Raw genomic sequence first — 27100 nt, 5'->3', positions numbered from 1 at the left:
TGAGTGGGTTTCACAAACCCTGGTTAGGAAGTTTGATGGAGAAGGGTCGAGCAAGAGTGTATGTCAAAGGGTGTAGCCAATGTAGTATTGATCACATGAGCAGGTCGGGCTGGGAGAAATTGGAGAGCAACCCAGTCTTGATCTAGATATTGGAATTGTGAATTTTAAGTCTGCTTTAAACCTGCTTGATGGTGGGGGCGGGAATACTGAGGTAGTGGTGGGGATGAGTCACTTCTGGCGGAGACCTCTCCCTTTCCCACCAGTCTTCCAATTAAGCATATACATGAAGACCTTGGAGACGAAAGAAAGCTGCAACGGCCGACTGCATTTTTTAAACCTAGGGGCAGATTTCAGGCCAAAGGGAAGCACTCAATACTGCAAGTGAAGTCCCCCATTGAAGAAACTCTGAAAACTGTGATGAGGGGGCCAAATTGGGATGTGGAGGTATGCATCCTTCAGATACACCGCACACATTCAGTGTTCCTGTTGAAGAGCAGGCTGAATCTGGGCTGGAGTGATTTTGAGTTTTTCCAAGGGAAAATGCAGATTGAATTCTGTCCAATCCAAAATGGTGCACAGGCCTGCTTTTTGGCACTGTAAATAGCCTGGCGTAAAACCCTATGTCTCTTTTTGGGAATGGAACTTCTTCTATGGCTTTTATATCGATTTGTTTTGAGATCTCGTCCCTCAAGTGTAGGGTAGGACTGGAAGGAGGTACGAGAGGGGTGGGGTGGGGAATGGCAATCTGAAATCCATTCTGGCCGAAGAAAATCACCTACATGTTCACCAGGATATGATATGAAAGAGAATTCTCTTTTCCACTGGAGTGCCATGGGATCGATCCACACCATCATGCACTGGGCTTTACAGGTGTGGGGAGGAAACTCCTGTTGATTGGGCAGAGAGCGAAAAATCCTCCAGTCTTCTGTTGCTTTTTCCTCCAAAGACTTGTGGATCTAATTTTGCTGTCTATCTTTGCGCTCTTGGAAACCACTTTCGTAGATGGTTTTGTGAGCTGTGGTTTAGTGAGCACCAATGGGGATTTTACCATGCGGGTGCTCAACTTCTTTTTGGTCCCTCTTCTGTGGTATGGAGGAACAAATCGAACCTGTCAAAGGGGAGATGAGACGTTGTTCTGAACTTCTTTTGTGAACTTAGTAGCCTGTAGTCATGCCTGCCTACAGATGTCTGCACCCACGTCAACCCCTCGATGAGGTCTATACATGATGCGCAGCAGCCTCTAGAAGGTCTTGGGCGATCACTTTAGTATTTGGCAGACCTCCTTTTGAATAGTTTTAGATGTTCTGCTGGAATACATTTCTCGAATTCTGAGATCCTGCAATGTCTTTTGATCGCAGTCACCATGAGGGTTGTGGCACCAGCCTGGCACAAATGCAGCGCTGAATTAGCATAAACCTTTGTGATGAGGGGCTCAAGAGCTTGGTCCTTTACTCAAAATATTTAATTTTGGTGCAGATGAAGAAGACGGTCAGGAATATAATGTGGCAGCTGCCACTACTGAAGATGATGGTTGAGTGAAGGATCCCAGTGAGACCAGCTGTGTATGCATTAACCAGTACCTTGCATCTATCTATTCGTAGGAGATATTAAGTGAGGCTTTCCTCCTTTCTGATCAGTGTCGTCGTGCAGTGTCGTCCTCCGGTTTCAAGGACCCATAGAATCTGCTGCTGGTTCTTGGGAAGGAAGTGACGCCAGAGGAGTCTCCATTATTTGACTCGGTGTTGATGCTCTGGTACATTTTCAGCTGGTTGAGCCAGTTCTTTAGGTTTCGGTATTGGGTCACAAAACCACTCCTTGAAATATTTTTTTATGAGCTCTGAATGCATAGGAGCATGGGATCTGGTGAATAAAGTATCTGGATGACAGCCTGCTCCTACCTTATGGCTGAGACATAGGTCTTTAAGGTATCGCGGGCTGGACCGCACTAAAGAAGTTGGTTGCGAGGTCGACCCGGCCATCCACGGATCCACATAATACTGAGGGAAAAGGCGGGCGAAAGACGAGATTGACGGGAGGAACATGCATGTTAGTGCTTGCCACTTCACTCTAAGTGCAAAAAGATCTATCACTAGGGGTAGACCTGGGTCGCAATTCATGATTGTGGAGGACTCAGAGCTTCGGGTCCCACTTGATCCTGGCAACTTATCACAACATGGTACAAGCACTTATTCGAGGTGCATCACAACAGGCTCGTGTTTCGAAGTAGGCTTGACTGGATGTGACACTTTCAGAAAGCCCAGTGCTTTTCAGGGTTGTGCTTCAGAGGTATTTGCGATTAAAAGGGATCCTGGACTGGCCCGGTTAAAAGAATTGACCCTTATTTAGGGAGCCTTGTGTAAAGACCAAGTAACGTTAGCCCCGCAAGGGGGAGCCTGTTAGCAGCCAGTCAAATTCTTAGCGTATATTGAGGTACATTGAGCTTGGAGGATACACTGATATTTTTAGCCCCCAATGGGGATCCACAGCCTTGCTGGTTGAGACGTTAACCCCTAATTAGAGATCCTTTGGCTGAGCCCAAATTTCCAGATTAGCCCCCGAGTCAGAATCCTGTGGACCAGTCTCTGTAATGATAGACCCTGACCTGCTCCTCTTGTGTCTAGAGAATCACCAGCCTCGGGTAATCTGAAAATAAAAAAATCACTTACCGGTCGTTTTCGTTTGTCAGAGATGAAGTCCTGAAGATGCTTTGGAGCCGGGCTTTGAAAAAGCCTCCTGACAACACTGAAGTTGACCTAGGGCACTAACCGAAAGTGCATCACAATAAAAACAAGTTTCCCACCGATGCTCTGGTCCCAAACACTCCAGGAGCGAATGCGGACCAGCTGGCAGTTAGAGCTATGAAAAACTGCGAGTAAAGTCTTTATGTCCAGGCATAAGAGGGAGGAAAAAACGACCACGGCGCCCAGGATGAGGGAAGAGAATGTGACGGATAAAGAATAAAATGATGGGGCTGGGGGAACACCTGTTGCTCGTACATATTTGCACCGTGCAGAGAAAATGAGTAGAGCGCAAAGCCCTGAGGCAGGGCTTGTTCCCATAAATGTTCAGAGGCCTGCATACAAATAGAACAAGCATTGGCAATGGCAACACTTTAGGCGTTTGTATAGGCATGGGAAAGGGACTTGATGGACACAACCATAGTGGTATTGACTGGTTACAGATACATGGCCATCTAATAGCAGTGCCTGGTAAATACCTAATACTTATTTACAAGCCAAAACTGCTGGCTTTACAAATGCTTGTTTTTGTCAAGACTTCAGTGAAGGACAGTCAAAGTGCTTGTGAATCAAGGGGCTGAAGGCAGACCTGGTAAGCCATTTTATATTACACCAGTAGCAAGTTTACCACTCTAAGAAGACTGCTTTGAAAAAACACTGTCGGGCACTTCGAGTGTAGATATGATTTATAAGGCTTGATTAAAGAGAGATCAAAGGTCTGGTAACTGGTGCGATCCTGAAAAGTTGGAAGGCGATAAGATGCCACAAGCAATTATACAAATAGTGCGAGTTAGGGGGCAGCGACTAACCAGACCACCAGAGCCACCCTTTGGGTCTCTTAAGTGATAACACAAAAATTAAGAAAGGTCTATTTTAATTGGATGCAAAATATATTCATTCAATCACTAATCCATTTGTTTAGTACAAATTGTGTTTAATAAGTATGCATGACAGCCAGCATATGTTTCGACCAACACCTGGTCGTCCTCAAGGCTGTTAGATATCATTTCAACCAATATTAAACAAAATATAAGCAACATTGCCAAATGTAATAAATTATTAACACATGTATTCAAACAAATTAAATAGAAAATAACATGTCGTCAAACCGTTCTCAAAATTACATGGCATTGTAAAAGCCAGTGAGTAATTGGTAAAATGAGGTTGTTACCGGTCAAAAGGCGGGAAAAACAAGAACAAGACATTGGGCCTCATTACAACCTAGCAGCTTCGGATCGCGGTGATTCCGTGACGGCAGTAATAAAGTTTCTGTGTCCGCAAGGTTGCGGAAAGACCGTCCGATTACGTGCTGTCGGTCGCGCGCACCACACGGACGCGGAAACATTGTTTCTGCCGTCACGGAAAAAGCCACGGAAATGGACATAGCGCTGCCACAAGTAGCGCAAAACCTGTGTCCGCCTCCGTCGCCACGGAACCGGAAATACCATGATCGCCAAAAACCGGAAACAGAGAGGCGGCCATCATATAAAGCACAATCCATTGCCATCCAGAGTCAGCACAAGCACAATCCATACTGTGAGAAGGCATAAGGGACCACCAGCATGTCTGCCAGGATTCCAGCGCAGAGGCAGCGCAAACAGCGCTTCAGTGAGGCGGAGCTAACTGTGCTCGTGGAGCACATAGTGGAGCATGCAGAGATGCTGTTCAGTGCCGATCAACGGCGTGCCACACAGCAGCGGAGGAAGGAAGTGTGGGCGGAAGCAGCACGCAAGTGCACCGCTGTGGGCGTGACAGTGAGGAGCGTCAAGGACTGCCACAAGCGGTGGGACGACCTCAGGCTGAGGGTTCGTAACCTCATCTTCACACACCGCCAACACAGCAGTGGGACAGGTGGAGGACCCCCTTCCCCACTGAGGCTGCAAGCATGGGAGGAGCGTTGCAGCTGTGTCCTCCACCTTGAGGGCATTCATGGGATCGGGGAGGCTGAGGCAGGAGTGAGCCCACCTGCAGATGCTGGTAAGTGGTCAAACATGAATGCCATATGAGAATATGTTGATGGCATTACAGTGCCAAAGGACCCATTAACAATCCCCCCCCCCCCCCAGGCAGTGCATGACTGGCCCAAAGGACCCATTAACAACCCCCCCCCCAGGCAGTGCATGACTGGCCCAAAGGACCCATTAACAACCCCCCCCCCCCGGCAGTGCATGACTGGCCCAAAGGACCCATTAACAACTCCCCGCCCCCCCCGGCAGTGCATGACTGGGCCAAAGAACCCATCAAGATCCATATGGCACCCAATATCGCAACAATGCACACCCCCAGCAATCAGATGCATGTAACGAACACTATACAATGACCAACCTGTATGATGCATGTGATGCACCCATCAGCCACCACCACAACACTAATTGCATGTCCTCTGTGTCCCCACAGCTGTTTCCAGTGACAGTGACACTGCACAACAGGCCAGGCAATCAGCATCGGCACGTTCCCAAGCCACCGCCCCTACACAAGAGGATGCTGCCAGCAGTTTGGCATCTCTGCCCCTACTACCAACTGCAACAGATGTGCCGGCCACCACCACCGACATCCCCACCGTCTCCACGCTGCCTGAGGCAAGACAGGTGCCACGGGAACCCACCATGCCCACCCAAACCAACACAGAAGGCAGCTGCACTGCAGAGGAGGCGGCTTGTAGTGACAACAGTGCCCCGGTAGAGCACTCTGATACTGGGCCACAGGGGGAGACGCCCACATTTGATGACCTGGGTTCCTTCCATCAGCTGGAGTTTAGCCCCACTTCACTCAGAAGTCCCATGAGGTCACCCACCCCATCCATGGCAGAGCTGAATTCCCGCATGCAGCGGATGGAGGAGCAGCAGGCAACCCTCACCCAGCTGGTGGAGAGGCAGCTTGAAGAATCTAGGCTGCAGAGGGAGTGCTATAGCACGTCAGTGCGTCGCCTCTCAAGGTCTATTGGACGCTTTGCCAGCACAATAGTCACCCTGGCACGCCATGTGCGGGAGGGTAACGACAACACCTCCAGGCTCATTGAGGCCATGTTGATAGGGCAACAGGCAAATCTTGCACGTATGCCATCCATACCGGATTCTGTGCCATCAAATACCACCACCCCATCAAGCTCCACTACTGCCAGTCCAAGGAGGTGCTCAAGTCGGCTAACGGGGCTCTTGGGCAAGGATGCACAGGCACAGAAGCGCACACGGAAGTGATGGCATGTGTGTGGGGCACTGCAGGACACACGTGGACTTGAATGGTGTGGGGTGGGTACGTTTGGGTGGTGGGTGGGCTCGGGTGTACAGCTTCCCTAACCATTTCACCTCCTTCCCTGTTGTGAATTCATCAATAGATCATCATTTGAAAGCAAAACATACATGTGTGGACATCTATCATTTCATTTGCAGTACAACAAATCATTTATTGTCATCACTCTATGCATTGCTGTGAATGTGCTGTGTCTCAAAAGTAAATGCGAATCAGCTCATCCCGTGCTCTTTGGCCATCAAGTGGACCCCCAGGGGGAGGTGGTGCCATCCCATCTCCATCCCCATCCCCATCTCCATCCCCATCTTCATCCCCATCTTCTTCATCTGTGTCTGGGGGCATTGGGATGTTCCTGCGCAGGCACAGATTGTGCAGCATGGCACATACGAGCGTGATTTTACCCATCTTCACTGGGCTGTACAGCAGTGATCCGCCAGATCTGCTCAGACAGCGGAAACGGTCCTTCAGCAGTCCCAATGTCCTCTCAATCATTCCACGTGTGCGGACATGTGCCCTATTGTATGCCTCTTCATGCCTGTTCCTTGGTCTCCGTGCAGGTGTCATCATCCATGGCGTGAATGCATATCCAGCATCAGCTACATGGGATGAATATGGGGGGACATGTCAGTGTTAGTGGTATCATGTCTTAATCTGATGCTGTGCTATCTTGTATCATTGTTTATTCATGCATATGTGCCATGCAGTGGTTGGAAGAGTTCATTGGGCATCACAGTGGATGTCGCCAACTGGATATTGGCCTACACATTTACGTGCATGTGTACTGTGCCCTGCGGGTGACATTTGATTGTGAGTATGTCATAGTGCAGTGATGTGCACACATGGCAGAGTGACTCCACTGTACTGAAGTAGTCGATGCACAACGTCTCATTTACAGGCATCTCGTGCATTGGGAGGGCAGTGTTCCATTTGTGGGTGGGTGTCTGCAGTGGCACAAGGTGTATGGGACAGTGACAGGATGGGCTGTGGCAGGGTGTGTACAGGCACACTGTGGTGACCTGTCATGTCTTCCTTTGTGATGTTTGGTATCCGCTGTCTATTTGGTAGATGGGAGGGGGGGTGATGCATGTGTGGTCCAGCGGCACACTCACATTGCTCATTGGCCTGGACACATACATAACACTTCAACAGGGTCAGAGCATTGTCAGCTGTACTCACCCAATAGCAATGTGCTTTGTCCGGCATAGCGTTCCATGTACCGTGGCAACGTGGAATTCCGCAGTACCATTGAGTCATGGGTTGAGCCTGGGAAACGTGCGCAGCAGTGTGTAATCAGTAGCGTGGCATCACATACCATCTGTACATTCAGTGAGTGATACTGTTTCCTATTGCGGAACGCCATCTCAATTGCACGTGGTACTGTCAGCTCAATGTGGGTGCAGGCAAGTGCATCTATGCAATTTGGCATGTCTGATATGGCATGGAAGGCCAACTTTGTGGCAATGACCTCGGGGAGGGTCCGACACATGGCACAACAGGGCATCCAGTACCTATAGCAGGATTTTTGAGAAACAGGGTTGTGATATGCCGTGCAGCTCACCGACCGTGTGCTGATAGGTGCCAGTGCCAAGGAAATGCAGCACAGACACAACCTTCGGGGGGAGGGGGTGGCAGTGGGGGTGTCTGTGTGCCTGCTGATGTCGTCCTCAATAATGCCAGTGATGTACAGGATTGTTGGGCGGTCCAGCCGGTATAATGTGTGGATCTGTCCTGGGGTAAGGTTCCAGGATGAGGCCCTGATGCGTGGTATTGCAGGCTGCCTGTGGGGTTGTGGCGGCTGCACAATGGGGTTTGCCATAGGTGCAGGGTTGGCTGGTTTGCGCCTGCGCCTCCTCCGCCTCCTCCTCTGCACCATTACTGCCATCATGTGCAGTGCTGCCTGTTGGTTGAGTAGGCCCAGTCCAAGTGCTACCGCCACCGTGATCACGGTTTTAACGCCATTTCTCTGGCTGTGTTTCCAAGTCCGCGCTAGTTGTGATGCTCGCAGTGTTTCGTGTTGCCGGTAACGGAGGGGTTTCTGTGCAGGTGGACTTTACGGGACCCTTAACTCCGTGGTGGCGGTTTGAGGAGGTGCTATTTCCGGGGCCACGGGTCATGATTGGGCGGACGTGGAAACGGTGCCGGTATGGTTTTACCGGCGGCGTTAACTCCGGACCGGTGTACTTGTAATGAGGCCCATTGTGTTGCAAAATAAATTTTGATATCATTTGGTCCTAATCAATAATCAGGAAACTAAGGAGTTGTGCCAAAACCGCCATCCCAGGTGCAACCAGATAAAACCCAGTTGTATGTGCCCAGTCAGAAACACAAAATAGAAAAAAAGAATAGAAAGGCTCAAATAAAATGGGGAAAGTAGTATATAATATGCCATGAGTGGTCAGGTACCGTACTAGAAAGTACTTAGAATAAGAATAACCCAAGGGGTGCACACACGAGACCAATGTCCCCTAAAACATGTTAAATCTTACCACTGCGACAATCTGTGAAATCATGAAAGGGAAATTGTTCATAAATAATGAATGAATCTGTCACGATGCCTGCCCCTGGAAAGCCAGACCAGGCCCAGCAACCCCGGAAGCAGGCATCATGCCACTTGAAGCATGCCCAAAAACCCCAGTTAGGGGCTATTTGGCTACAGTCCTGGCGCCTATGGCGCCAGGCTCATAAGAATAAAGTCAGTCCTGGCGCCATGGGTGCCAGGCTCATTACAGAAAACTTACCTGATGCAGACCATGCTGCATACCTACCTGATGCAGACCATGCTGCACGAAGCCACAAGCCAAATGAGGCTTAAAGGGACTATTTTACCTCAGGGACTCCTTTCCTCTCGGGTGGGGCTGTGGAAGAATACTTACCTGGGACTTCTTCCAAGGCTATTTAAGCCACACCCGGACAGCCACACGTGCTTCGCATTATTCTGCGTGCTGCAGCGTAACCCTCACCGTGTCTTCAGCAGCTCCAGTCTTCAGCCATGCCCGCTTCAGCCCTGGAACTCCTGGAACAAGAAAAGGAGAAGGAGAAGAGATCAGAACAAAACCCTTACCTGAATCCTTGATCCAGCACATCGTCGATCTGGAAGAGAGAAGCCTTCACAGGTGCGTTGCCACGCACCTCGCAGCGCCGCGCTGAACTCACCATCTGGGGCTGCATTCCTTTACTCCATCGCGAACCCAGCATCTCCAGGCCATTCTTCAACACCTGGGGGAGACGAGTACAAATCGGTGAGCAAGGGCAATACAAACCACTCCCAAAGACTTACCTGATTACCACAGGGGGGTACTCGCCTCATCTCAGGTCGGCGCAGTCAATCCTGCATCACCGCCGCACCCCGGCCCCTAAGGGGAAAACAAGGACAATACAACCTACCCCCAAAGACTTACCTGATTACCACAGGGGGGGTACTCACTTCATTTCGGGTCGGCGCAGTTAATTCTGCATCATCGCTGTACTCCGGCCCCAAAGGGGAGAACCACAATAGACTTACCAGGATCTTACCAATTGCCACTTGGAACTCTTCTAGTGGTTTAAATCTGCAACCTGCAAGGAATCTGCCAGAGTGAAGATCAGACTTTTGAACTCTTACGAACGATTGGACTTTAGAGTCAATACTGGAACTCGCCAATTCCTCCACGCCAGTGAAGTAACTGGTCGTCTACGCGCCCCTGCGCTCGACGCAGGATGGAGAGCTCATCTTTCCAAATCATCAGGTGAGATTAAGAGGGGACTTCAGGAGTGTTCTGAGGGCAGACAAGGGGAGTGGGAAGGCGGGTTAACGCTCAGATTACGGGAGGTTAATTCCCCAACTCCATTGCAGAAAGATATCCGTACGAGTCCAACAAACTAAGCTAAGTGGGTCTGTCCAGTCTGTCATCTCGGCTCTACGTGTTACTCTGGTGGAAGCAACAGCGGGCCAGTCCAGATCGACGCCCCCGTGGGAATCAGGTGAGCGTAACAGAATCTATTAATGTGAAATACAATGTAATGAGCTCCTCTAGTAAATTGTTGACATACCAAATGATGTCTGACTAGGTTGCAGAAAAATAGTAAGCAAATCTGCTCGCAGAAATCACAAATCTTCACAAACGCCTCAGGCGTCAAACCAATTCTGAATTGAGCAACCTGAAAACATTCAAATAACCCCTATCAGAAGGCGTGTGACCAGTTAGTATGAAGACTACACAGCCCCTTACACAGTATAAAATAAAAGCCTCAAATTCTTACCCAAATCAAAATGGCTGATGTCATACGCAGTGAATAATCAAGATGGTGAAATACCACAAAACCATAGATAACGGGATCAATCCCTGAAAGAATACCAACACGCAGATATAAGTCCCTCGTTCCATAAGGATCTAATGGTTAGCCAGTCCATTAATACTTATTGTGGCATAGAGCATTATGTCCTGGTAAGTAATTCATTAACTACTGAAGTCTGTGGAACAGATAATAACCCAGTCGCGAGTTTGCGTCCAAATTCACGAAATATAAGCACTCTGCCACTTCCTGTAAAGTCAATGACATATGATGTTGCGCGGATGTAACGTGCTGTGCGCGCCGCATCACACGCCCCCTGTTGTGCAATACTACGAGAGCAACAATGGTGTGAAATGCGTGTAGAATAACACAAGCGCCTTATATCGTATGCCCTGTGCACCATGCTGATTATATGTCTCTCTGAAAATAGCTGCTCACAAATCAGCAATTATTACGATACATATTTACAGTGTGCGCAAATACAGAAGAAGTTAGATCCAAAAGTCCATTAATCAAAATGTGGAACTAATATATAATTTTTTGGAAATATACATTAAGAGGGATGATGGGTGCACCTGGTAAATGGATGATGGCACAAGTCCTCGAAAAACAAATATTGTAAAAGCAAATCAAGAAGCAGAATTAAATTGTTCCATCTTCATAGTGACATGTAACCAATGAACAACAAGGATCACTGTTATGGTTACAAACATTATTTCAAAAAGACATACATCTTATGGTCTGTGTTCAGACCTCTTTCTATGCAGCGAAAAATCCAAATGGTTTTACTCTCCATTTTTCTGAGTTGTAACTGCAGGTCACCACCTCTCTTACCCAATTTGGCCTTAAAGCCTACAAATCTGATATCTGCCTTATTGTCTAACTGGTGCTGCATTTGCCAGTGTACTGCCAATGGCACCTGCTGGTCCTGGCTGTTTACTTTAAAGGTGTTCCCTGATCCTAATTCTAAGCTGCCTGATTGTGCTGCCAACATAGATCAAACCACAGACGCATACTAATGCGTACACAACGTGAGTTGATCTGCAATTAATAAAGTCATTAAGTGTCATCTTCAAACCAAAGGCATCTATAAAAACTGTGCAATCTGGTTGTGCAAATTTACACATGGTGCAGTCGCCACATTTGTGAAAACCTTTAGATGGTGTGAGCCAATTGGTACTGGGCAACAGTGAGAGTTTAGAAGTGTCCAAATGTGATGGACAAACACAATTTTGGATTGTTCTTGCCCTTGTTCAAATACATTTTGGTTTGTCAGACAGAAAGGGTGAGATATCTTTGTCCAAAAGAAGAATGTGCCAGTGCTTAAGAACGGGTTCATATAAAGTACTGATGTCTGCAGAGTATTTAGTAATAATATCAACGTCTGGTCCTTTTCCTTTTTAGATGATGTAGTAGTAAGCTGGCTAGCTCTGTCTGTGCTCCTATATTTGTTCAATGCTGCATGAATTGCCTTACGTTGATAACCTTGATTCAAAAATCTCGAGTGTCAAACATTCCTGAGTAAAATCCTGTGCCAGACTACAATTGCGTCTAGCTCGATCCCTTGTGGGGAATTTTATCAGTCGATACATCATCGACCATGGCGCGTAGTAATGCAGTAATCATTAACATTTTCGGGAAACTCAGTATGGTCTGGGTCATAGGATGGAAATGGACGACGAGTGACTGAAAGTAAGTGACCCGCCCGCCCGATCAGAGCGCTTGCCACTTTTTACCAGACAAATAGATGGTTATTAACGGACCAATGTACATTCACACAGGGTCCCCTGACGACAAGCACAATCGGCGGTCATAAACGCTACATGAAACAAAGGCTGTACACGCTGCGGCACGTTAGGAGACACCGCCCGGTAGCTGTGCTCACCGCGAGGACATCAAATTGTAAAGTAAGCGACATCCTGGCATTTGGGTTTGTTGTGTTTTATTGTCTTTTCCTCCAACACTATAACACACTGACAGGGATTTCCTTCTGTCCCTTATCCATAGATAAGGTACTGAGGCACTCTGGACTATGTAGTCCTAATCCACACGCTTCGACATTAATTTCAGAAGTGATGATTAAGAACGAACAATATACTGCCAATATTCAAGTAAAATGACATTGATCGAGTGCCATTGGATGTGATGACCACCGCACCTTGCTGAAAAGGTAATTCTTCAATTAACATAGAAAGAAATGAAATTAATAGAGGCAAATTAATTATCCGACACTGAGAAAAGTGCCGTAGTCTAAAACAAATGTATTACTTTTTATCTTTAGTCATGGATTGACTTCGATGACGATTTATAAGTATCGTGCCTCACTATTCCTAGAACTATACTACCTCCCACACCTGAAATAAATTGAGAAACTCAGGTTAGTAGTACAACTACTTTCCCTTATGTGTGTAGCATAAACACCCTCTATGAGTAACACATGGTCTATTAGAGTTTTAAAATTGTTCCTTCTTATTGTTCCTAGGTTGAAATGACGATGCACGGGGCCCCGCGCACATAGCCAAATCCACCCTAGTATTAATAGCTATCTGCGTCCTGAAGACGGGTGCCGAAAACACTCCAACATCAAGAGTCTGCTCATTTGGGTGTTTTTCCGCTCCCAGAAACATGATGTGTAGACGTTCCATGTCCTATAGAAATGTGCACATGGTTGCCAACGATCACTCGTGTTACTAACATCATACATTCCTGAATGTATAAAGGCATATTTTGATTTGCCATATCAGGTTTTGTTCACACAGCAATATTCATGTGGACTTTCTTTTTTCTTCAAAAACGCCTTTTGATAAGATTGTCTGTGTTTTTTTTTTATCTGATTGTATTTTTTCACAATGTTTTGTGCTTTGTATAATGTTATATATAAATTAAAATATGTTACTTGGTACCTAATCTACGGTAATACACACAGCCAGGTGAGAGTTATTATCACCAGGGGAGTAGTTATTCTACATCCTATGTGTTGGGAAGGCGGGTAGCTGGTGGTGAAACTGTTACCTTATTGTACATGTTTACTTCCTCAATCACGCCAGCCCCCTTATAAAAAAAAAAAGAGGAACTCATTTGCTCAATAATTTTTTAAACTTGATGTACAATAGGACATGATGCGACTTCATCCAGTTTCTGTACTTTTTTATGTGTGATTGTAGTGTATTCTGAGATCATACTATTTGCTCTTGTATATTGAATGAATTTTCAACTTTTTTATGTTGCACTGTTATGTCAAATGTATGGGTCCCTGTAAAGGTCCTTTTGGGCAAATGTACCCCTTAATTGTAAGGTATTTAACACGTCCTCAGAAAGAGTTGAGTACTTTAAAGTGTTTATATTAAAATTGCTAATGTTTGACCATTTCAAGGTTGTCTGAGAAAGAGATTGATTACATTTGTTTATAGCTGCATTTGATGATAGAATCCAATTTCTTTATTTTTTTTTATTAGTAACCGTTAAGTCCCTTGGACCTTCCCTATTTTGGTAATGATCCACAGTTAGCACAAGGTTTATAGATAATTAGGAGTGGTAATTTGTTAAACAGAATTGTACTTTCAGACTCTGTGTAATGGGTAGCAGGTCCTCGGAAGCAAATATGTAGTCAATGTGAGACTTGTTGGATTACCGGGCATAGCACCATGAATGTTACCATTTAGTGTTTGCAGAGACCATGATTGCATTGTTTCTCACTTCCTTTTCGAGGTTTTGGGCTTCTGAAAATATCTGATTTAACTGGCGTCCGTGGGAAATCCTGCACACGTCCTGTTGCTGGGCTGTCAAGGCTAAAGGATGGTATCCTGTGTATGTTTTGATGAATGTTTGTCACCGGATCACTTGTTCCATGGTTATGAGCATATTAAATATTGAATTACCTGTCTCTCATGAGATGCTGGTATTACCATAATATTTCCTTAGTATAGCCTAGTAAAGATCAATGATCAATGTTTTATAGAGTGTCTGAAAGTTCAGGAGATCCTACTGTATGCAAAGTTTCCTGATCAACTTGTTGGAAAGGATAATGGCTGTAACAGCAAATTATGCTCTTTCTTGGTGTTTCCTGTCATGCGGTCGGACCGTCTCTAAGGATGCCTTGGTTATGGAGGTTTGAAGCCCAAGGGAGAAGAGAGGGGGGACCTTAGTGTGTCATACTGCCTTCAATGAAAACCCTTGAACTGTTTCTTGAGTATTGGCTTTCTTCAAGGCATCTGTCATATTGTGGTTGCTCGGGGGGTGGTGAAGTGTCTTTTTCCTTTTCCTGACTTTCCTTCTCCATGACACAGCTTTGCATGTCATCGCCTCTAGCCCTTGTCGGTGCCCCTTTGTATGATAAACCTTATTAAACCTAATTTTGTAAAGTGTACTGTAGAACATTGTTCATAAATGTGAGAGCAACACATTCCCCTCTGTGTAACCTGTATAAAGGAGAAACTGTTTGCATAATTCAGTTTTTATATAAGTGCAGTGATCATGAGGTTTGTTTGGGGGAATTGACAAATAAGTTGTCTGGCAAATCAAAAAGGTGTAAAACAGTTTCTAGCTAGTGCTTTGAGTTGTGGTTCCAGGATAAGGAGTTGTCCTTTAAGATCATGAGACATTTTACTGTTTTGTAATGAGGGCTGTATCGCTTCTCCAGCTAAGGGATCATGTTAGAAGTATTGTTTTTTTATGTTTAACCAGAACATGGTTTCAGTTATTCTCCAAATTGTTTCTTTCTTCTTGGTCGTTAAGGAGTCTATTAGGATGAAGCATCTGGTAAGGTCCAGTTATTCATGTGGTGAGTTCAGTTTGCAGATGATTTGGATGCCCTATGTGTAGTGACAGATATGTCCTTGGTGCTAGTGGACATATAGAATGTTGAAAAGAAGAGGTCAAATGCTGCATCCCTGCAACTGCGTTTAGGCTGTTACAGTAGTCCAGTAGCCTAAACACAAATGTCAATGACATTTTGGGTCCCAAATGGTGTTGGCACAGTCAGTAGATAAATTGTAAGTGTTGCATCCGCCCTGCATCCCGCTACGTGGTGACGCAGGGCGTCTTAATAAAAGCCCCGCCCCCGAGCACGGGGAGTTAGTTCCGGTCAGACACCTTACGTGTGTGATGTGCATTTCTTCAGCTCCTACCGGAGCTGCGCCACAGGCCGTGCGGCCTACCGCTCATCGCGCACTCGCTCCCATGCACAGGGAGCCGCGGGCCCGCGACTTAACAATGGCAACGAGGTGGAGATCGTAAACACACGGGCTCGCCCAATAACGGACGCACTGAGCGCAAAAACCATTGCGCCCAAATTTTTGGACACCCGGTGGGGGTGGACCACACACGTCACCCCCCACCCCAACAAAAATAAAATGTTCTCTTCCTCTTCCTGATCGAATCCGCCCAAAGGAGTATATGTATCCCACCAGAATCCACCAGGCACGACATCTGGGAAGGCCCAAAACTGCCACAGCGGGCCTAACTCCAAGGAAGCACACAAGGTGAGCGCCGGATCTGGCAACCACTGCGCTGTGGTGCAATCGGAGGGTTGCACGGAGACCCACATCGACGGAGAACACCATGTCCACCGGGACAACCACCCCTCAACCTGGCACGGCGTCAATCGCGGCAAACCTGTCGATGTCTTCGCCACAGCCTCGCCCACTAGGGAGTTCGTCGACACTAGTCCAACCATTCGACCCCTTCACCGACCCGTCATCAAGTGGACCCAGGTGGCAACTATGGATACAAAAGTTCGAAATGGCGATGGAATGCAAGGACATCACGACGGCCAGAAAGATGAAAGCGCACCTACTGCTAAGCGTGGGTGATGAGGTACTACGCATTTTTAATTCCCTCAATGTGGACGATGGCCAGGATGCATATCTGAGTGCGAAAGATGCCCTAGCGGCGCATTTCCTTACGCAAACGCAATTAAACCCGGACTATGAGACATTCGTCTTTTGCACAACCATTCAGGCGGAGGATGAAACACTGGATGCCTACCACACACGGTTGAGGAAGTTAGCCATGTCCTGTGAGTTTACAAATGTCGAGAAGGAGATCCGGAGGCAAATCATTAATGGCATCCATTCAGAAAAACTAAGGCGGATGATACTAAGTGAAAGAGGGATTCCCCTCCAACGGCTCCTTGAACTGGGTCGACAAAGGGAACTGGCGCACACCAGTGCTGCCAACATGGGGGCCACACTCCACAAACTGCAGCCCGCCCCAAACCATGGCCATGGTGTCCAAGATCACAAACAGACAGTCCATGAGGGATGAGGTTGGTGGAGCCTACGCTCAAAGCAGGTGGCAACCACGTGTCCCGGGACTGACAGAATGCGGGTGGTGTGGTGGACCGTGACATGGCCGACGAAACTGCCCTGCGCAAGGTACCACATGCAGCGCATGTGGCAGGAAGGACCACTATGCGAAGGTATGCAGGTCGGTGGGCACCACAGCACAGCCCTCCCAAAACCCCCAGGAAAAGAACACAACCAAGAAGAAAAAGCAGGCCAGCGCAAGGAGGGTCGAGGTCGCAAACTGTTCAACTGAGGAAGATGGGGATGATGTCTCGGGCATGCACCATGACCCCGGCAAGGATACAGACAGAAAAGGGAGGAAGATCTACCTGGTCTCTGCACTGAACCAGAGTCAAGCTCCACAGAGGAAAAGTGTCCGAAGGCGAAAGTGCGTGGTCACCATCCAAAACCAGCAGGTCCTGATGACCATCGACACAGGTGCCTCAGTGAACGTCATGCCCACAAGCATATTCCAGACACTAAAACCACAACCAGATCTAAAAAGCACTGACACACTGTTGTTTGCATATGGCAGCCGGAAGCCCCTACCAGTCATTGGCAGGTTCCGCACCACCCTGGTCCACGGCGAAAACAAGCTATGGTCGAAAGTCTACGTTGTGAAGGCGGGGATCGAGAGCCTTCTGAGTGGCGATGCAGCGGAAGATCTGGGGGTGGTCAAGTTCATCTGCCAAGTTGATGAGGTGAAAGAAGTGGAACACATTCTAAGTCAATACCCCAAGCTGCAAGACGGCATAGGCTGTTTGAGAGGCAAGACCATCAGACTGCATATTGACGAATCGGTACAACCGAGAGCAGTGAGGCACAGGAGGACGCCATTCCACATGCGGGAACAAGTCGAGATAGAACTCAAAGCACTGGAAGACGTCGGCATCATAGAGGAGGTCACAGGACCCACACCATGGGTCTCCCCAATGGTGGTTACAAGAAAGCCCAAACAGCCCGGCAAAGTCCGGATTTGCATCGATATGCGTCTCCCTAACACAGCTATCAAAAGAGAACGCCACATTACACCGACGATCGATGAAATTGTGGCTGACCTTACCGGGTCGTGTATCTTCTCCAAAGTCGATCTGAAGGCGGGGTACCACCAGCTAAAACTTCATAGGGACTCTCGTTACATTACGACTTTCTCAACGCATCTAGGGCTGCGAAGGTACAAACGCCTGAGCTTTGGGATATCATCAGCGGCCGAAGTTTTTCAACAAACCATCCAAGAAGTCATCAGGGGCATACCTGGCGTCCTCAACGTCAGCGGCGACATCCTGATTCACGCTCCTGACAAAGAACATCTCAAGATGCTTCAGACTCTACTGGGCAGGTTAGAGGATGCTGGATTAACCATCCACAGACAAGTGTATTCCTCAGATCTGAAATCACTTTTTTCGGCTACAAATTCAGCAGCACAGGCATCTCGCCCGACCCTCAAAAGGTCGCAGACATTCAGGCCGCCAGCCCACCTATGACTCCCACTGAAGTGCGTAGTTTCCTGGGCATGGCCACGTACTGTGGTAGGTTTATCCGAAATCTGGCCACTCTCTCTGAGCCCCTACGCGAGCTGACCAAATTGAACACCAAATGGGACTGGGGGCAGGAATGCCAAGAGGCCTTCGAAAATATCAAAGAATCCCTGTCCGTCGACACGAAAATGGCGTACTACAACACTGAGTTGCCCACAGAACTGTTCATGGATGCGAGCCCCGTAGGGCTCGGAGCCATCCTGATGCAAGTAACTAAAGAAGGGGAAAAAAGGCCCATTGCGTACGCCTCGAGAGCCCTCGCAGCGACAGAACAGAGGTACTCACACATTGAAAAGGAGGCGATCGCCGTACTGTGGGGGTGTCGACATTTTCATCTCTACCTATATGGACGCCGATTCACAACAATCACTGATCATAAACCCTTACTACCCATCTTCATGGGTACGTCGTCACATCCACCAGCAAGGATCACCAAATGGCTGCTCCACCTGCAGCAGTACAATTTCGAACTGGTCTATCAGCCGGGCAGTGGAAACCCGGCGGATTTCCTCTCGAGGCATCCTAGAGCGGCAACCCCGCAAGAAGTCCAAGTGGCCGAAGAGACCGAGGAGCATATATGCCAGGTGGTGCGCGCCATGAGGCCAAAAGCCGTCGGCATCGAGGATATTGAGCTGGAGACACACCGCATTCCTTGTGACCTGGTGAAGGACGCTGTCATCTCAGGTGATTGGAAGACGTTCATGAGACACACAGACAACAGAACGACGGAGGCGAAGGTGTTTCTCTGGCATGTTCACCATCCGACAGGATCCGTCGATCACTGAGAGCGGACTGTTGCTAAGGGGAAACCGCATCGTTATCCCATTGAGCTTACAAGACAGGATAGTGGCATTAGCCCACGAGGGACACCAAGGGATGGCACGGACAAAAGCCCGGATCAGGCACAGGGTATGGTTCCCACAGATTGATGGCCGGGTCGAGACACTCATAAGCACGTGCCTGCCCTGCCAGATAACTGGGGCCCCACCGGAACCAGAACCAATTCTGTCAGCAGAACGTGGCCGCGCCCGATAGGAGGCCATTAGTATTGACTTCTGTAAGCTACGGGAAGGCCTCTACCTCTTGGTGGCAATTGATGATCATTCCCGCTACCCAGAAGTCGAAATAGTTGAATCCACAGCCGCGGAGGTCGTTATCCCTGCCATAGAAAAATTTTTGCAACCCATGGCTTGCCAACCTCCATTAAAAGTGACAATGGACCCCCTTTTACGGGGGAGGAATTCAAACAGTACTTGCAAGAACTCAGTATAAAATATCATCACATCGTGCCGAGGTGGCCCCAGGCAAACGGAGATGTTGAACGTTTCATGAGGAAACGATTCAAAAAATGTGGTATCAAGGATTTTATTAAACCTGATACTAATTTAATATATCAAACAAATCATGATTAAATCTGCACTTGTGAAAACAATTTACATAGCAGGAAGCAACTTTTATTAAAAAGAACACATCTATATAATAAAATTCATCTTATTCACTCATCCAAGCATACAACCTCATCCATCCATTAGACAAACCACTCATACTAAACACCAATCAATATACAATGTAAAATCTATAAGAAAATTCATCACAGTTAATTCATCTGAAATATTTATAGAAAGAATATGAAATCAGAGCCACAACAGGTAACATCAGTGGCATACGCAATTAAGATGGGTCCCAGAGTTTTTTGACCACGACCTCATCTTAGTCCAAACTCAACCGGTTTCGACGTATATACTTTAGTGTAGTGACGTCTTCATCAGGAGTAACAAAAGTATATTCTAACATAAAAAAGAAAAAAACACAGATGGGACACATCAATATATGAAACCCCTAAACTTGGAAAGAGAACATATAACATCAATAATAAAATTGATATATATAATGAAAAAATTAAATAAAACAATGGATAATCATATACAAGAGCCTGCTACCACCCCGGGATAACTCTGGGATGGGCCTGAGGTGTCTGGTAGAAAGTAGTGCTACCCTCTTATATTGGTGTCTCTGGGAGGCAGATACGATGTAAAACCAGGTCATAGGCAGAGTCACAGATATACACACAAATGACAAGGCCAATGTATAGAACCTTCACTATTGCGGCCCGTGAACAGAACACAAAAGTCACATACTTAAGATTCTACTAAAAAAGGGGGGGGGGCTATCAATGGCTGACAATGGACCAGTGGTGTAAGGCCATGACCGCAAAGAATATAAACTAACCTTCATTCATATAGTAGAAGGCTGTACGTCTCTGCCTTTAATTATACACTGGGTCCACTTGTATACACTAGATAACAACGTCCCAGTCGAAGTTCCTGCAGATAACAGAATGCGTGAACGCCAAAGTTCTTCTCTGCAGAGTGTAAAAGAGCATTTACACATCATCCAATTGATCGTGGGAACCGGAGAGCGAGCTGAATCAGGGGGACCCGGACAGCGAAGGTGAGCCACCCAGTGGGACAGTAGGGGTTAGCCCCCGAGTAGGGCGGTACGGTCTGAGAACTGCTACAAAACCGCCCACCAGACTAAATGACTATGTGTGGTAATGTTGGCCCATAGTGTGTAGACGGTAGAGACTGGGTGGTCTCCTGATTAATGGTTATGTTGTTGTATGGTATGCTACTGTTTAGTATTATTGTTGTTTTGTTAAAATAAAGTAGGAATGTTGCATCCGCCCTGCGTCCCGCTACGCGGTGACGCAGGGCGTCTTAATAAAAGCCCCGGCCCCGAGCACGGGAATTAGTTCCGGGCAGACACCTTACGTGTGTGATATGCATTTCTTCAGCTCCTCCCGGAGCTGCGCCACAGGCCTTGCGGCCTACCGCTCATCGCGCGCCCGCTCCCACGCACAGAGAGCCGCGGGCCCGCGACTTAACAGTAAGCATGATGTCGCCAGGATTGTATTTTATTTATAGCACGTCGTCTGACAAGTCTCATGCACTTTACTATTAATATTGCAGTTGGCGATTTCAGGTTATATATATATATTTCTGAGGCTTGTGGAATCTGCTTAGATCACATGCTGTGCATAGGCCGACATCTAGTGGAAGCTGCGGAGTATTACAGTTTGTTTTTCGAAACTCGAAAATGGGCGTCGACACAGGCGTGCCAGTAATACTATCCCTAGTGTGACGTCCACTGTACCCAAGATCCCTCACACGTCTGGGATCCTCAGATTGTTTTTTTCCGCCATACTGGTCGGAAGCATCTTGCGGAGTCCCCTGGCCTTAGCCATACTTTTGCTAATTATAGAAGTTTAAAATTATTTATTGACATCCTTCCCCACCCCAACGTCGACCCTCGACGATGGCTGGAGAAGACATCGACCGTCGGCTGCTGCACGACGGATCTGGGCCTCGGAAGGCCGCTGGCCTCGGCCCGGGCCTAGAAGGCCGCTGGCCTCGGCCCTGCAAGTAGGGAGAGTGGGGGGTGGTACATACTCTTCACTCTTGGTATATAGGTACACCTTATATATTTCCTACACTTACCAGCCCGCTGCCTCAAGGTGCGTATGGAGGGTACCCCTTTCCAATTCTGCCCCAAGTGCAACCGCAAATACCCTTGGGTCGACAGGCACGCCACGTGCAATCTCTGCTTGCCGAGGGACCACCCCGAAGCGAACTGCAGAGCGTGTAGTAGGTTTAAGCCTAAGACACTTAAGGACCGTTCGACAAAGCGTTGGGCCCACCACGCCAGGCAGGCGGCCATGGCAGCGGAGGGCGCCTTCAGCGATGGCAGCGACGCCGTACTTTCGGACGGCGAGGGCATTACGGCGTCGAAAGACTGCCGAGCGCAGGTCCCCGACCTCGGAAGGTTGTCCGGCAGGGCGGCTATGGAGAAGACCCCCGGCGACGCAAGCGCTACACACCCTACACACACTAAGCACACTAAGTCCAACCGAACCTCGACGACGTCGACTTCTCGGAAAGAGGCACAGATAGAACGGTCCGACTCGGTGTCCTCTGGGCGCTCTCGATCGAGATCGCCTCATGACGCAAGGCAATCATCCACTCTTGCCAAGAGTGCCTCGCTCCCTAGATTAACGGAAGTTCGATCGTCGGAAGACGAAGACGACTTCCACCCCCAGGCCGCGCTCCAGGAGACCGAGGCCGCAGTTAACACCAGCGAGGCCCCACGCACGAAACAAGTTACCTCTCCAGACCCTCGACGCCAGGCGTCGAAAGTCTCTGGGGCCTCCAAGGGGCAGGGAAAACCTTTTTCCACGCACGGGGAGGGGGGGAAACAGCGGAAAGCACAGCCTTCCACTCCTGTAAGACCATCCTTCCACCCTAAGCAGACAGACAAACATAAATCTACTGGGACATCAACATCCTGCAAGGGTACCCTTGATAAGTCCTCTAAGTTGCCTACTAAAGTCATACCCTGTTCCAAAGAATGGTCCAGTGAAGACATAGACAGGGTCATGTCAAGGATGTCTTCCTTAGCTGATTTTTATGACAAAAACCCAGAACCCCAGATACCAAGGACAGCCTTTCCCTGAAGGGGACCAGGAGTTTACAATTATGGAGGAACAAACCGGGACTGAATACTATGCGGATGATGAGGACCTGGAGGAGGTAGAAGATGAACAGGAAATTTACAGAGTAGATTCCCCGGTAGAGAGCAAAGCCCCAGTTACCGACTCGCCAGTTGATAACCAGCCCCTCCTTAATGAAGTTCTCGCTCGCGCAGCAGAACATTTTCACATCGACACCCACGGTGTACAGGAGGAAAGGGACTTCGCAGAAGAGTTGGTGGGAGAGAGGAGGCCGGTCGCTCTGACCATCCCTATCCTTAAATCCATCCAACGTAGAATAGATCCATCCCTGGTGAATCCTAACCTCACCAGAGCCGTCAACCCCAGAGTCGAAAAACTTTTTCGGGCAGCCCAGTCTGACCCTCTTTATATAAGAGGACATCTTAAACCAGACTCCCTAGTGGTTACCAACACTCGGAAGAGGGCTGGGACACCCTTATCGTCGTCAGAAGCTCCTCCCGACAAGGAGAGCAAAAGACTGTACGGGTTTGGCAGGAAGGTAGCCTCAACGTCCGCCTACCAAGCAAGGATTGCAAACTCCACCACCCTGTTGGCAAGTTACAACTGCCATCAATGGGAAGAGGTCGCGGCGCTCATAGCCTCTGCTCCTGAACCGTTAAAGGGCCAGTTGGCTCGGATCTCGGCAGAAGGGAGAGCCGTGTCTGGTTGCATATTAAAAGCAACTTTCGACGCCGCGGACAACGCAGGAAGATTGATAGCAGAAGGTACTGTTATCAAAAGACATGCGTGGTTACGGCAGTCGGGGTTCAAAACAGAAACCCAGGCTTCTTTAATAGACAAGCCGGTGGAACCCGATCTATTGTTTGGGAAAGCGGTCGAAGACGCACTTAAAAATGCCAAGGACGAGTACGAGACTCTCAAATCCCTTGGCCAGCTTACCAACAAACCCCCTAACCAGAGGGGGAACAGTAATTTTCGTCGCCCACGCGGCCAAAATTCACAAAGAGGCAACTATGCCCAAGGACAGGGTACACAATGGAACAACAACCAGCAGTCTACCCAAAGTTACGGCAGGGGTAACAAGAGAGGTCGTGGAAGAGGCAGAGGCAGCCCCAACAAGGGAGGTGGCACGCCTCCACCAAAGCAGTGACGCTCAGTTCAGGGTCCCTTCTCACGCAACCCCAGTAGGGGGACACATTTCCAACTTCACCCAGGCTTGGGAAGGGATCACCTCAGACAGATGGGTGCTGTCAACAGTGTCCACAGGATATTGTATAGAATTACTGCAGCGTCCCCGGAACCACCCTCCACGACAAAGAATACACTCCTTAGAACATCAGAAGATCCTTCTCGAGGAGATCGCCATTCTGCTAGAAAAGGACGCGATAGAACTCGTCCCAGGACACCAGGTAAACAAGGGTATCTATTCAACTTACTTCCTTGTGCCAAAGAAAGATTTGACAATGCGCCCAGTATTGGACTTACGGCCTGCCAACAAGTATGTCAAGCCCCAAAAATTCCGTATGACCACGCTACAAGAGGTAATCCCCCTCCTAAAAAAGGGGGATTACATGGCAACCTTGGATATGAAAGATGCTTATTTTCATATTTCCATGCTCCCAGCGCACAGAAAATACTTGCGCTTCAAAGTGGACAGTCGCCACTACCAATTCAAGGTACTGCCCTTCGGGATAGCTTCAGCACCAAGGGTATTCACCAAGGTACTGGCGGTGGCAGCTGCACACCTACGCAGGGAGGCAATCCCAGTGTACCCTTATCTGGACGACTGGCTCATAACGGGGGAAACCCCAGGAATTTGCAGGTCAAACATTCAGAGGACTATCGACCTCCTCCACGAATTAGGCTTCTCTATCAACGAGAAGAAGTCAAGTCTGGTGCCAAGCACCTCAAAACAGTTCCTAGGAGCAATCCTAGATACTTCGGAATATACTACTGCAAATTCCACATTATCAGTCAGGTCAACAAATAACGGTACGCAAAGCAATGCGGTTACTGGGCATGATGGCGTCATGCATTTACCTGGTCCCCCACGCGCGTCTGCGCATGCGTCCCATGCAGGAATGGTTGGCGAAACAGTGGTCTCAGGCAAGTGGTCAGTGGGACGATCTAGTGGTCGTTTCGCCAACCCTCGTACAGAGCTTACACTGGTGGACAAGAGAGAATCTCGCAAGGGGAAAACCCTTTTACGATCCTGAAGTACAGGCAGTGGTGACTACAGATGCATGCCTGACTGGGTGGGGAGCTCACCATCTCCACCACACAGCTCAGGGTCTCTGGTCTCACTCAGTAGCCAAGAACCACATCAACCTGCTAGAGCTTCTGGCAGTATTCCGAGCGCTTCGGGCGTTCGAGCCCCATCTGCTAAACTTGTCGGTGCAGATCCGGACGGACAGCACGACAGCCATGTTCTATCTGAACAAACAAGGAGGGACTCGTTCGCCAAATCTGTCCAAGCTTGCCCAGAAAATCTGGATATGGGCACTCAGACGGAACATCTTCCTGTCATCACAACATGTTCCAGGGGAGCTCAATTCCCTAGCGGATGTCCTAAGCAGAGACTCCCTCCCAGAAGAACACGAATGGGTCCTTCACAGAGATATCGTAGAAGATCTCTTCTCTCAGTGGGGTTTCCCCACTATAGACCTATTCGCCACAAGCGAAAACAAACAATGCCCAGGATTTGCATCCAGGTTCCCCCAGCCAGACTCCCAAGGGAACGCCCTGTGGATGAACTGGTCAGGGATGTTTGCGTACGCTTTTCCACCAACTCCTCTCATCAGGAAGGTGGTGTACAAGATGAACAAGGAATCGATGACGCTCATCCTAGTTGCTCCCATGTGGGCGAGACAACCATGGTTTCCACACCTACGCAGGATGGCGGTGTGCGAGCCCATCAAACTCCCAGCCTGGTACAACCTACTGTCCCAGCAACAAGGTCAAACAGTGCACCAGGAACCCAACTCTATGAACCTGGCAGCATGGCTCCTGAGGTCATAGAGTTTGGCCATCTCAATTTACCACAGAGGTGTATGGACATCCTAAAAGAATCCAGGAAACCAAACACAAGGCACTGTTACTTTGACAAGTGGAAGAGATTCGTTATTTGGTGCCAGAATAAACAAATCAACCCAGTTGATTGCACTCCTTCCAACGTTGTAACATACATGCTCCACCTGCTGGACGCAGGTTTGGTTTTTAACTCTCTGAAAGTACACCTGGCAGCCCTCTCGGCTTACACCACATCCCATAACAAAGTATCGTGGTGGAAAGTACCAGTAGTTAAAGCCTTCATGGAAGGAGTAAAGAGACTTCACCCTCCTATTTCGAACCCACCGCCAGGATGGGACCTCAATGTGGTGCTAGCTAAGCTCATGGGCCCCCCTTTCGAACCCATGCATAAAAGTAGTCTCAAACACCTGACTTATAAAACGGCCTTCTTAGTAGCCATTACCTCTATAAGAAGGGTCAGTGAAATTCAGGCTCTGTCAGTGCAGGATCCTTTCTTTACTATCCACAAAGACAAACTGGTTTTACGCACACACCCTAGGTTCTCACCTAAATTTATATCTAAATTCCATGTAAACCAGTCCATCGAGCTTCCGGCTTTCTTCCAGAACCCGCAAAGCTCAGCTGAGGTGAAACTACACACCCTTGATGTGCGTAGGGCGGTCCTCTACTATGTAAATAAAACCAGACCGCTAAGGAAAACAGATCAACTGTTTGTCTCCGTAGCTACAGGCAGAGAGGGGGATCGCGTCTCTAAAGGCGCGATCTTGAAGTGGATTATCAACTGTATACAGCTGTGTTACTCTCTTTCTGAAAAAACTCTGCCTTTTACGCCAAGGGCCCATTCTACTAGAGGCTTTGGGGCCACTCTGGCTTTCATTGCAAATGTTCCCCTCGACACCATTTGCAAAGCAGCTACTTGGAGCTCTATTCACACTTTTACTCAGCATTACTGCATTGACACTCATTCCAAGACAGATACACAAGTGGGACAAGCGGTTCTAAGACACCTGTTTGCTCATGACCCTTCTCACATCCCACCTCCTTCTTCGGGTACTGCTCGCTAATCTATGCACAGCATGTGATCTAAGCAGATTCCACAAGCCTCAGAAGGGATACATTACTCACCGTAATCGTATTTCTGATGCTTGTATCTGCTTAGATTCACATGCGACCCACCCTTCCTCCCCTCCGAGAGAAGGCGCATGATTGCTTGTAGTCTTACCTTTCTGTCTATCTGCTTGGATTATCTGTACTCGCGCTACTCCTCATGCTTCCTCATGTCAGAAAAAATACAATCTGAGGATCCCAGACGCGTGAGGGATCTTGGGTACAGTGGACGTCACACTAGGGATAGTATTACTGGCACGCCTGTGTCGACGCCCATTTTCGAGTTTCGAAAAACAAACTGTAATACTCCGCAGCTTCCACTAGATGTCGGCCTATGCACAGCATGTGAATCTAAGCAGATACAAGCATCAGAAA

At 48.2% G+C, this 27100-nt stretch overlaps 1 protein-coding gene across 3 annotated transcripts in view; it reads left to right on the top strand.

The window, feature by feature from the left end:
- The window catches only part of UNK (unk zinc finger), a 1622654-nt gene that overhangs the window by 126834 nt on the left and 1468720 nt on the right, over positions 1 to 27100 (top strand). The gene's annotated exons all lie outside the window — the stretch shown is intronic.

This window comes from Ambystoma mexicanum, chromosome 3q (assembly GCF_040938575.1).
Source record: "Ambystoma mexicanum isolate Mex_15411 chromosome 3q, UKY_AmexF1_1, whole genome shotgun sequence".
Lineage (NCBI taxonomy): Eukaryota > Metazoa > Chordata > Amphibia > Caudata > Ambystomatidae > Ambystoma > Ambystoma mexicanum.
This window is presented reverse-complemented; position numbering and strand designations above follow the sequence as displayed.